We start from the raw sequence: 12,270 nt of genomic DNA on the forward strand, positions 1-12,270 counted from the left end.
AAGGAGAATAGCCGCTGACTTACAAGAGCTGCTGCATGAGTTCCAGGATCTCTTCGAGGAACCCCGAGGACTGCCGTCGAACCGTCGCCATGACCATCGCATCCAGATCGGGCCTAACCATGTAGTGGGTTCGACCTTACCCGAACCAATGGAGGAAGATGGCTCCAATGAGCCGGTTCGAGTCCTAAGTCGTAGGAGAAGACGCCAAGGATCCAGATTAGAGACTGAAGTGCTGATTGAGTGGCTGGGCAAACCTACTGACGAGTCTACATGGGAGCTAGAGGCAGACATCATGGATCGCTTCCCAAATTTCAAACCTTGAGGACAAGGTTGCGGAAGCGTGGTGGATTGATACGATTCGGACTTCACCGACATCGTCTCGAGTTTGGATTTATTTTAGGATAAGATTGAGTTTTAGGATAAGATTGAGTTTTAGGATAAGATTGAGTTTTAGGATAAGATTGTGTTTTAGGATAAGATTGAGTTGTTGGTTAGCCTATAAAAGTATGTGTAGGGCAACCAAAATTATTATTGAATATTGAGAATTGAGTTTGCCTTGCCTCCTTCATCTTCTTCGCTCTCGTTCCCTCAATCTCCCCGGCAACGCCGCTTCTAATCTCCCTCGACAGGTCAATCACCCTAGTCCCTTAGGAGTGGCCCTCTTCTCCCCCTTCTTCCAATTTTATCCATCGCTATCCCTAACCTTTCCATCATCCATAACCCTTCCACCATCACTTTTACACCGGTGCCACCCCATCAACACCGGCCCTCCACAATCCACCATTACCTAGGATTTCGTGCCTTCATCCACGGAATCCAAAACAGAGTATCCTGACGTTCGTCCACTAAACGAACGATATTTCGAGATCCCCATCTCCGATTCGCCTGAAACTAGATCCGTTGGAAAGCTCTTTTCCGGGCCTACAACATATCAAAATTTCACAGCGATCCAACGGCGGGATATTTCGGGATCTGATCTCAAAGTTCCGTGCAAGATCGTATAAATCTTGAATCAAAGCCATAGCACCAAAAGAGGGTTCGTATCAATCTGGTATCAGAGCCTATAGCCGAGGAAGGATCGTACCAAGCTGGTATCAGAGCCATAGCCAAAAGGGAGGTTCGTAACAGTAACCACATTAAAACCAACCGGATTACTACAGCCTCCATCGATACTGGACCATGTTTAGGAAGACATTTCTTTGGATTTCATAGAGGGTCTTCAATTGTCATATCCATTCTTTGTGGTGGTTGACAGGTTGAGCAAGTATGTGCACTTTTCTGCATTGTCACATCCATTCTTTATGGTGGTTGACAGGTTGAGCAAGTATGTGCACTTTTCTGCATTATCACATCCATTTTCAGCCACGTCGATTGTCTTGGATCGTGATCATATTTTTCTAAGCAATTTTTGGATGGAGTTTTTCAGATTATAAGGGACTCGATTGAACCTTAGTTCAGCCTACCATCTACAGACGGACGGTTAAACTAAGGTGGTCAATTAAGGCATTGAGCAGTACTTGTAGTGATTTGTTGGAGAGAAGCCGAGATGATGGTTGGAGTTCTTATCGTGGGTGGAGTTGTCTTAAAACACCGCTTACCACAACAGCATTGGCATGACTTCATTTGAGGTGGTGTATGGACGCACGGGTCCGACATTACGCGCTTATGATCTAGTGGCATCTACAGATCCGACGGAGGTGGACTTAGCTTTGATGGATAGAGACGTCATATTGAGGAGATTGCATGCCCATCTTAAACTTGCTCAAAACCACATGAAGCAAGCTTATGATCGCAGCAATAAGGAGCAAGAGTTCGACATCGGTAGTTGAGTATTCGTGAGGGTGCAATCGTATCGTCAGGTGACCTTACGTCCAATGTGAAACCAAAAGTTAGCACATCGCTACTTCAGTTCATTTCAGGTGTTAAAACGTATTAGCTCGGTTGCGTATCGTTTGGAGCTGCCTGAGGGGTCGAGAGTGCATCCTGTCTTCCATGTTTCATTGCTGAGGGAGCGGATTGGAGATCATGAGGTTATTGGATCAGTTCTACCAGAGCCATTAGAAGAGACAGAGATCGTAGAGCTAGTTCATGTACTTGCTAGGCACCGACGATGTCATGGTACCAGATTAGAGATAGAGGTTCTAGTTGAGTGGCTTGGCAAGTCATCCGATCAGGCGACATGGGAGTTGGAAACAGACATCTTTGAGTGTTTCCCCGACTTTACACCTTGAGGACAAGATGAGGAAAGCGTAGTAGGTCGATATAGTTAGTTAGAGTCTTTTCTTATTGCATTAGTTATTTGTTTTTATTAAAATAAATTTTTTGTAAGTCACATTTGAACGCGGTTGGGGGCGCATTCGAACCGCTTTGCGAACTCTTGTATCAGGTTCGCAAAAACAGAGAACGTGAAATGCATGTTCGAACGCGATCAAGCGCGTTCGAATGCAGAGTTCAAATGTCTGCATCACATTCACATTGATAGAGAATGTATTTTGTGCATTTGAACGCGATTGGGCGCGTTCGAACGTGATCGGCAGAAGTCCACTAGAATTAGGGTTAATAATTGTTATTTTGGCTTATCGGCTAGCCTCTATAAAAGTGTAGATAGCAGCCAAAATTATTATGCTATTAGAATATTAGTTTCTTGCCTCTATCTTTTCTCTAGTCTCTCTACCCTAATCTCCCTCCCCCCTCTTCACTAACCTACTATCTCTACCATTGGCAAGGTCTCTTCTAACTTATAATCTCCCTCATCTGTCGAGTCCTCCCTCTTCCTTGGGATCTCGACCACTTCTTCCCCTTCGTCTTTATTCCTTAAACAACATCACCCATCCACCCTCATCTCTATTATCATTTATAACCTTAACATCCACTCCACCCGTCACCACCATCATCCTCTACACTGTATCATGTTTTCATCCCAGTTTTATGGCATAAATATAAAAAATATAGATCAAGGAGTTACGAATCGATCCCACTTAGTTTCATAATTTTTTGACTACGGAAGAATATTTGGTGAATATTTTTCCTCAGTTGTGCAGACTGCTTCCTACAATAAATCCAGATCTTGAAGGAATCATTCTGTAACTTATCAGAATGATGCTAGCTAGACCTTCTAGTTGTTAGGTGTGCCATGGTACGTGAAAAACTGCTCCGCTAGATAGGTCCAATCTAACAGGTCTTCCCCAAAGAATTTTAGGAAATCAAGCTTGACAGTCCGAGCTTAGATCACAAAATGTGGTCTATCATCGCAGGCCAAGTAACCTCACGGTTGAGGCTGGTCACGTGGGACATGGGCCCATGGGTCCAACTCATGTCGCCCACGGGCTACACGCGAGTTTGACTCAATCTGATGGCTCGGGCTCACCGGGTCATTCCACCATTCATCCTCGGTCTCATACTAATGCTCGGGGTTATGTTCATGGGTTCAAAATTGGTTTGCACGAGATGGTCAAATCGGTTTGCAAAAATGTAGCATCCTCGGAATTCATGTACTTCATCACCTTCATGCAAATATCCTAACCCTAACCCTAGGGCTAAGTTTGGAATTCGGCCTAGGGGCGCCGCCACAGGTTGCATAGGGGGTGGCAACGGCTAGGTTCAGTCGTAAGTCGCTAGCTGTCGGCCCCTCGTTGGTCCTCACGGTAGTGGACGGTCAAACTCGAGCTCGAGCTCAAGTTGGTGCAGCGGCGGCCATGGCGTGTCGCCGACAGGTCCACCTGTCCTCGATAGTTGCGAAAGGGGCCTGTGGCCCCACTACAAGGGAGCAGTGTTGGTGGGAAACCGTAGTGAAGCCACCTCGATGTAAGGGTAGTTTCCTGCGATAGTGGCTATCGAGTTTGGCCACCCGACAATCACTAGCGGCTACGACAACCACTACTTGCTAGCAGTCAGCTTGAGGAAGCCAATTGTGGCCGTCGGGTCATGGGCATGCTAGACCCGCAGCCACTAACCGCGAGTTTGCTGCAATGATAACCGCTATCATCGATGGTCTTCCGGTGGTTGTTGGCACAAATGGAGGCCATGTCCCAAGTGTGGTTTATCCGGGGAAGCGAGTGGACATGGTGGTTGGGGCTAATGAGGGTTGGATCACCGCTAGTGGAAAGCTAGAGTTTTGAGCCTTAGCTCCCATTACAGCTAGGGAAGAAGACCCCATGACCTTTGCTGCGGGCTGCGCCGACGTGGCAGCAAAGTCTAGGAGGCTTTACGGCAGTGAGGGGTCAACCACAGCTTGGGCCAACTCATCCCCTCCCTCATGACTTAGATCATTAACACTGTGGGGGCTAGTTTCGGCCATGGTCGGCGGTGCTGGCGGTGCAGGTTGGCTGTGCTAGGCTAGGAGAACAGTCGTCAAGGCCTAGATCACCTTCTTGATCCTTTTGGAGCCCTCCTTCAATGATTCTCTCAACGAGTCCACAAATTCAATCAATGTCTTTGCCCACGCCAACGGCTACTAGTGGTAGAGGGGGCACTGGAGAAACTTCCACAGGAACAGAGATGAATCCCTGGTCCTTTATGGTCACTCCTTTCTCGTTTGTCTTGGATTGCTTGATAACCATTGTCCGAAGAACTTCAACTCTGTGATACGATTCGGACTTCACCGACATCGTCTCAAGTTTGGATTTACCTTAGGATAAGATTGAGTTTTAGGATAAGATTGAGTTTTAGGATAAGATTGAGTTTTAGGATAAGATTGAGTTTTAGGATAAGATTGTGTTTTAGGATAAGATTGAGTTGTTGGTTAGCCTATAAAAGTATGTGTAGGGCAACCAAAATTAGGATTGAATATTGAGAATTGAGTTTGCCTTGCCTCCTTCATCTTCTTCGCTCTCGTTCCCTCAATCTCCCCGGCAACGCCGCTTCTAATCTCCCTCGACAGGCCAATCACCCTAGTCCCTTAGGAGTGGCCCTCTTCTCCCCCTTCTTCCAATTTATCCATCGCTATCCCTAACCTTTCCATCATCCATAACCCTTCCACCATCACTTTTACACCGGTGCCACCCCATCAACACCGGCCCTCCACAATCCACCATTACCCAGGATTTCGTGCCTTCATCCACGGAATCCAAAAACAGAGTATCCTGACGTTCGTCCACTAAACGAACGATATTTCGAGATCCCCATCTCCGATTCGCCTGAAACTAGATCCGTTGGAAAGCTCTTTTCCGGGCCTACAACATATCAAAATTTCATAGCGATCCAACGGCGGGATATTTCGGGATCTGATCTCAAAGTTCCGTGCAAGATCGTATTAATCTTGAATCAGAGTCATAGCACCAAAAGAGGGTTCGTATCAATCTGGTATCAGAGCCTATAGCCGAGGAAGGATCGTAACAAGCTGGTATCAGAGCCACCGTTCCTCGGACAAGCGCTTCCAATGACGATCACTCGATCTAATAGGAATACGGAAGAACCTAGCGTTCTATCCATGTTGGGGTCTATTTCCAAACAGATTGCCATCAACAAGCAAATAATGATGGAGATGATGCAGGAAATACGGGCATGGACGAAACCTTTTTCAACAAGCAAGGCAATCACAAGACAGCATTGGGAACCCTCCACAACATACCCAACATCCTCCACGGCCTCCCCGTTCATCACAAAAATAGGGGAGAGTTCGGCTATCCGGCAAGATCGAGATTCTACACCTCGACCCATGGTCAGCCGCAACGAACTGCCACCGGCTACAATGAGATCCTCAACCATTGTAGCAGCCCTCGGAACCTCCACATCTTCCCATGCACCGGAGACCTCGTCGACAAACCGCGAAGTGCTGGCTACCCCACACCTGGTCGCTGGATATCCCTCATCAGGAATCCTCATCAGTGGTGAAGGAGATGATCCGAAATCGCGAATTTCGACACTTGGGCCGCCTTTCACTAGCTCCCTTTGCAACCATAGTGAGTCGGCAACTAAGAAGAAATCGCATATGGCCTCCAGCGATCTTCTACCATTCTCCTCGGTCAATCGACAGTCGACCACGACAGCTTCATCACCAGCGATGACGTTGCAGCTCCCTGCCAAGCTACCACTCAAAGGAGAAGGCCACGATCTTCCACCCATGGCAGCTGAAAGTGCAGATGTGGCTGGACATCGAGGAGAAGAAGTTGAGGAGCAACATCACGCGGAGGACACGATGGCCAAAATCTCCCTCCACGCCTATTCGGGGACGGCGGCACCAAAGACATTGCGGGTGAACGGAGTAGTCAAGAAGACCACAGTAAGAATCTTGATTGACACTGGGTCCACCCACAACTTCATTGACAAGAGGCTCCCTAGGAAGATTGGGCTCGAGTCGGAACCCACGGAGGGGTTCGATGTGACTATTGGAGATGGCACCACTTTGCGAGCAGATTCTATTTGTGGAGGTGCAGAATTGAAGGTGCAAGGCCAAACTTTCACATTGGATCTTTATCCGTTGGCCTTGCAAGGTGCCGATATTGTTCTGGGGACCCAATGGCTTCGGAGCTTGGGGCCCGTGACCTTTGATTTTATAAGCCTCACATTGACCTTTTGGAGAGATGATCAGAGAGTGTTGTTGGATGGAAGTAAACCGCTGCTTGAACTTTCAAAAGAAAGGGAGCTCGCTTCTTTCTCGGCACCCACTTTTCCTTTCTTTTCAGATCTACGAAGAGCCAGTGCAGAGGATAGTGATCTGGTCCGACTCATGGAGGAGTTGAGAGCGAACCCCTCAAGCAACCCCGAGCACGAGGAGCGCAATGGGTTAGTACTAGAGCACGGGCGAATCAAGGTACCCCGAAACGAAGAGCTACGGAGGCTATTGATGGCACACTTCCATGATACTCCTATAGCAGGTCATGAAGGGGTATTACGTACTTACAAGCGGCTGGCCCAAAACTGTACTTGGACTAGGATGAAGACGGACGTGAAGAAGTATGTGCGTGAATGTCAAATCTGCCAACGAGCCAAATCGGAGGCATTCAAGCCTAGCGGGCTACTGCAACCACTACCGATACCAGAGCGTATTTGGGAGGATATCTCCATGGACTTCATCGAGGGGCTGCCGGAAGTTCGAGGACAATCGGTGGTGTTTGTTGTGGTGGATAGACTGAGCAAGTATGCACATTTCATAACATTGTCTCACCCGTTTTCAGCAAAAAGGGTTGCTGAAATTTTTGTTCGGGAAGTGGCACGCTTGCATGGGATGCCTAGGACGATCGTGTCAGACCGGGATCGCATCTTCATAAGTGAGTTTTGGTCCGAGTTCTTCAGATTGCAAGGGACTCAAATCAATCTTAGTTCAGCTTATCACCCCGAGACGGATGGCCAAACCGAGGTGGTGAATCGTGGACTAGAGCAATACTTGCGATGCTTTGTGGCGGATCGACCAAAGGATTGGGTCAAATTTCTTCCCTGGGTTGAGTGGTCATACAATACCGCTCATCACTCAAGCATTGGCATGACCCCATTTGAGGCGGTTTATGGGCGCACTCCCCCTGTCTTGCGTGCCTACGATAGACTCGCGGCGACGGATAGGACTGAGCTTGACTTGGAGCTTGCTGATCGAGATGAAACATTGAGACGGCTCAAGACTCACCTAGCCACAGCACAAAACCGCATGAAGCAAACGCATGACAAAGGCCGACGTGAGCGAGAATTTGAGGTGGATCAATTGGTGTTCGTTCGAGCTCAACCGTATCGACAATCCACATTGAGACCCATTTTGAACCAAAAGTTGGGATACAAGTACTATGGTCCGTACCGAGTGCTACAACGAATCGGTCCAGTAGCTTACCGATTGGACCTACCTGAAGGAACCAGGATACATCCCGTCTTCCATGTCTCGGCATTGAAGGCCCAGATCGGGCCTAACCATGTAGTGGGTTCGACCTTACCCGAACCAATGGAGGAAGATGGCTCCAATGAGCCGGTTCGAGTCCTAAGTCGTAGGAGAAGACGCCAAGGATCCAGATTAGAGACTGAAGTGCTGATTGAGTGGCTGGGCAAACCTACTGACGAGTCTACATGGGAGCTAGAGGCAGACATCATGGATCGCTTCCCAAATTTCAAACCTTGAGGACAAGGTTGCGGAAGCGTGGTGGATTGATACGATTCGGACTTCACCGACATCGTCTCAAGTTTGGATTTACCTTAGGATAAGATTGAGTTTTAGGATAAGATTGAGTTTTAGGATAAGATTGAGTTTTAGGATAAGATTGAGTTTTAGGATAAGATTGTGTTTTAGGATAAGATTGAGTTGTTGGTTAGCCTATAAAAGTATGTGTAGGGCAACCAAAATTAGGATTGAATATTGAGAATTGAGTTTGCCTTGCCTCCTTCATCTTCTTCGCTCTCGTTCCCTCAATCTCCCCGGCAACGCCGCTTCTAATCTCCCTCGACAGGCCAATCACCCTAGTCCCTTAGGAGTGGCCCTCTTCTCCCCCTTCTTCCAATTTATCCATCGCTATCCCTAACCTTTCCATCATCCATAACCCTTCCACCATCACTTTTACACCGGTGCCACCCCATCAACACCGGCCCTCCACAATCCACCATTACCCAGGATTTCGTGCCTTCATCCACGGAATCCAAAAACAGAGTATCCTGACGTTCGTCCACTAAACGAACGATATTTCGAGATCCCCATCTCCGATTCGCCTGAAACTAGATCCGTTGGAAAGCTCTTTTCCGGGCCTACAACATATCAAAATTTCACAGCGATCCAACGGCGGGATATTTCGGGATCTGATCTCAAAGTTCCGTGCAAGATCGTATTAATCTTGAATCAGAGTCATAGCACCAAAAGAGGGTTCGTATCAATCTGGTATCAGAGCCTATAGCCGAGGAAGGATCGTAACACTCTGATACCACTATTATGAACCAGGTCTGGAACAACCTATTTGTAAGATGATACTAAGATTTTGAGAGGTAGTAATCTCAAAAGCCTTGGATCTAATGGGTTTGGAATAAAGTCAATCAGAGATCGGGGTGGAAAGTTATGGTTAAAATAGTGGAGCAAGGTTAAATAGGGTAGAACAGTTATTAATCGATATTGCGATGGTCATCGAAGGGTTATGGACAGCCAAAGGTGGTGGTGGACCGCCGTAAGGTAGAGGTGGCTACTGGTAGAGGAAGATGGCTAGGGTTTCAAAGGTCAAAATATTTCTACGACTAAGATCTACTCCTAGAAAGGTAAGGATGATCTAATGGTTACGACAAAAGATAAAAATAAAAATAATATTGTGGCTAACTCAGATTTATTCAATGATAATTATCAACATATATCTTCTCCTATTTATAGGAATAAAAATCTCTAGCAGATTGAATCCACATGTAGATTATTCGATTTATTTAAAATTTAAAATAATAAGATAAAGCTAACTAACTAACTTGACTTGATTGGATTTGTCTTGACTAAACCCATGTGATCAGATCGTAACATTGACCAGTTCGGTTCAAGCCATGAGCAACTGGATCAGCTAATCTTATTTTTGCTCTATGGCTCTCATGAACTCCACCATCAAGACCTTAGTGGTTGAGAGTGGATCTGGACTCGATCAATCACTAGTGTGTCTAGGAGTTTTTGGGGTAGCACCCATTTGCTCTTCTCCACGTGCCAATGGCTCTTGTATGTCCCCCTCCATCACGTGCCTTGAGGCCATGGATCTGGTGGTCATCATCTCTACTTGTGGTCCAAGGATTGACCTACTTTGATACCAAGTTGATATGGTCACGCTTGGGGAGGTGGTGAACATAATCTAGAATTAGCCCGGTTTCTATCTAAGGCAAAACTTTCGAGAATAAATGAGAGTGATTTACTCATCCAAAAGATTTGAAATTCTTGTATGTTGTTCCTCTTGAAGTAAGGGATTTAACGCAAGCAGAATCATATCAATTAGAGGTATAGATTAGAATTTATAGGGGAAATGCTAACTGATGGTCAAAAGGTGGCATGATGGTCGAGGTTGGTGGAGGGTGGAATAATGGTTGGGGTATTAGAATGTGACAATGGCAGTGATGTGGGTGGGGAGGGGGGATATAGCATTAAGCTAGATAGACAAGTGAATAGAGAGTGGACGATCCTTGATAAGCAAGAGGCGCAGTTGGAATGGAAGATTAAGAAGACAACGATCGCTAATGGATGCTGTGGGATGAGGGAGATAGAGGTAGGAGAAATAGAGAGAGAGAGATAGAGAGAGAAAGAGGATAGCTAGGAAGGTAAACTTCAATATTTCATCAATAGATTCAATAAAGTTGTCTTTCACATTTTTAGAGGTTAACCTAACAAGCAAAACAAACAAAAAATAACCCTAAAAATAATGCATTTTTGTCGAGCACATTTGAACAGGTGCAGGTTCATTCGAATGGGCAAAAATAGTTTGTATTTGCTAGAAATACTTATTCTTCTAAAACAAAAAAAAAATGATTTAGCTCAAGACAACTAGGTCTGATAGGCTCTGATACCACTTTGATGAGATCTGAAACCAAAGATAGGCTACGCAATGATTCCTTCAAGATCTGAATGTATTATAGGAATCAGTCTGCACAATCGTGAGAAAATATTCGTCAGATATTCTTTGATAGTCAGAAAATTACTAAACTAATTGGGTTAGCTTTATAACTTCTTGATCTACAACTTTCATATTTATATCCTTTGCATATTCGAACTGTAGAAGGGACGAAAATATGGAATAATGTGGGTGTTGGTGGTAGTGATGACGGGTGGAGTGGATGCTAGGATTATGGATGGATATGGAGGTGAAGGTGGATGATGGATGTGATTAAGGGAAGTAGACGAAGGAAACAAAGTGGTCGAGATCCCAAAGAAAAGGGGTGGCTCAATAGTTGAGGGAGATTAGAAGTTAGGAGAAACCTTGCCAACTATAGAGGTGGAAAGATAGTGAAGAGGGAGGAGGGAGAGAATCTAGAGAGAAGATAGGAGGCAAGAAATCAATAATCCAATAGCATAATGAATTTGGCTGCCATCCACATATTTATAGAGGATAGTCAATAAGTCCTAAAACAATAAGTAACCCTAATTCTAGAAGATTTTCGTCGATCGCGTTCAAACACGCCTGATCGCATTCGAGCGCACCCAAAAGCTCCATCTTTGTCTGTGCGAATGCGATGTAGGCGTTCGAACTCGCCCGACTGCGTTCGAACGCACAATATGCATTCTCTGTATTTGCCAACCTAATGTAGACGTTCGCAAGAGCGTTTGAATGCGACCTCTCCTACATTCGAACGCAACCTACAAGACTTTTATTTTAATAAATATAAACACTTAATGCAATAAGAAAAGATCCTAACTAAGTGTATCAAGGTCCAACCCTAGTCATTTTAGTCTTATAAGACAACTCATCACTCCAGTGCTAACATGACTCTATTTGAGGTGGTTTACAACGCAACCCACTCGTCTTATGCACCTATGACTGACTCATGGCGATGGACTGAACTAAAATCGAATTGGAACTTGCGAACCGAGATAAGACTTTGAGGAGGCTCAAGACCCACCTAGCAGTAGCCCAAAACAACATGAAGTAGACTCATGACAAGGACTAGCATGAGCGCAAGTTTGAGGTGGGCCAATTGGTGTTCATTTGAGCCCAACCACATTGTCAACCCATGTTGAGGCCAATTTTGAACCAAAAATAGGGCCATAAGTATAACGGGCCGTTTCAAGTGCTATAATGAATCAATCTAGTAGCCTATTGTTTGGACTTACCTAGAGAAATCCAAGTTCATCCGGTTTCTATGTGTTAGTATTGAAGGCCCAAATTATGCCTAATTAGGTAGTGGACTCAGATTTGCTCGAGCCATTAGAGGAAGATAGCCTAGTTGAATCGGTCCAAGTCTTAGGTCGTTAGAGACGACGACATGAGTCTAGATTAGAGAATGAAGTATTGATCAAGTGGCTAGGCAAACACATAAAAGAGTCAACTTGGGAGCTCAGGTCAAACATTATGGACCACTTCCTCGATTTCACACCTTGAGGACAAGGTAGCGGAAGTATGGTGAATTAACACTACTTAGGTTAAGCCAAGTTGTCTCAGGCCGAGCACATGGGGATTAGATCCATATTCTACTTTTATTTAATTGCCATTATTTTCTTATTGCATTTTAGTCCCTGCATTAGAACTATTTGTTGTCAAGTACTTATGAGTCAAATTCGGACATGTTAGCCAAACCGATAGGACAGTAGCCACCTATAAAGTATTGTGGTGCGCACCATAATTAGTTATAGGTTGAATTGAATCTCTTGCCATAATCCTCTACCTCTCCTTCGCTCTTGTTCTCTCCTCCCTCGGT

This window comes from Typha angustifolia, chromosome 10 (assembly GCF_048772165.1).
Source record: "Typha angustifolia cultivar Huaian chromosome 10, ASM4877216v1, whole genome shotgun sequence".
Classification (NCBI taxonomy): domain Eukaryota; kingdom Viridiplantae; phylum Streptophyta; class Magnoliopsida; order Poales; family Typhaceae; genus Typha; species Typha angustifolia.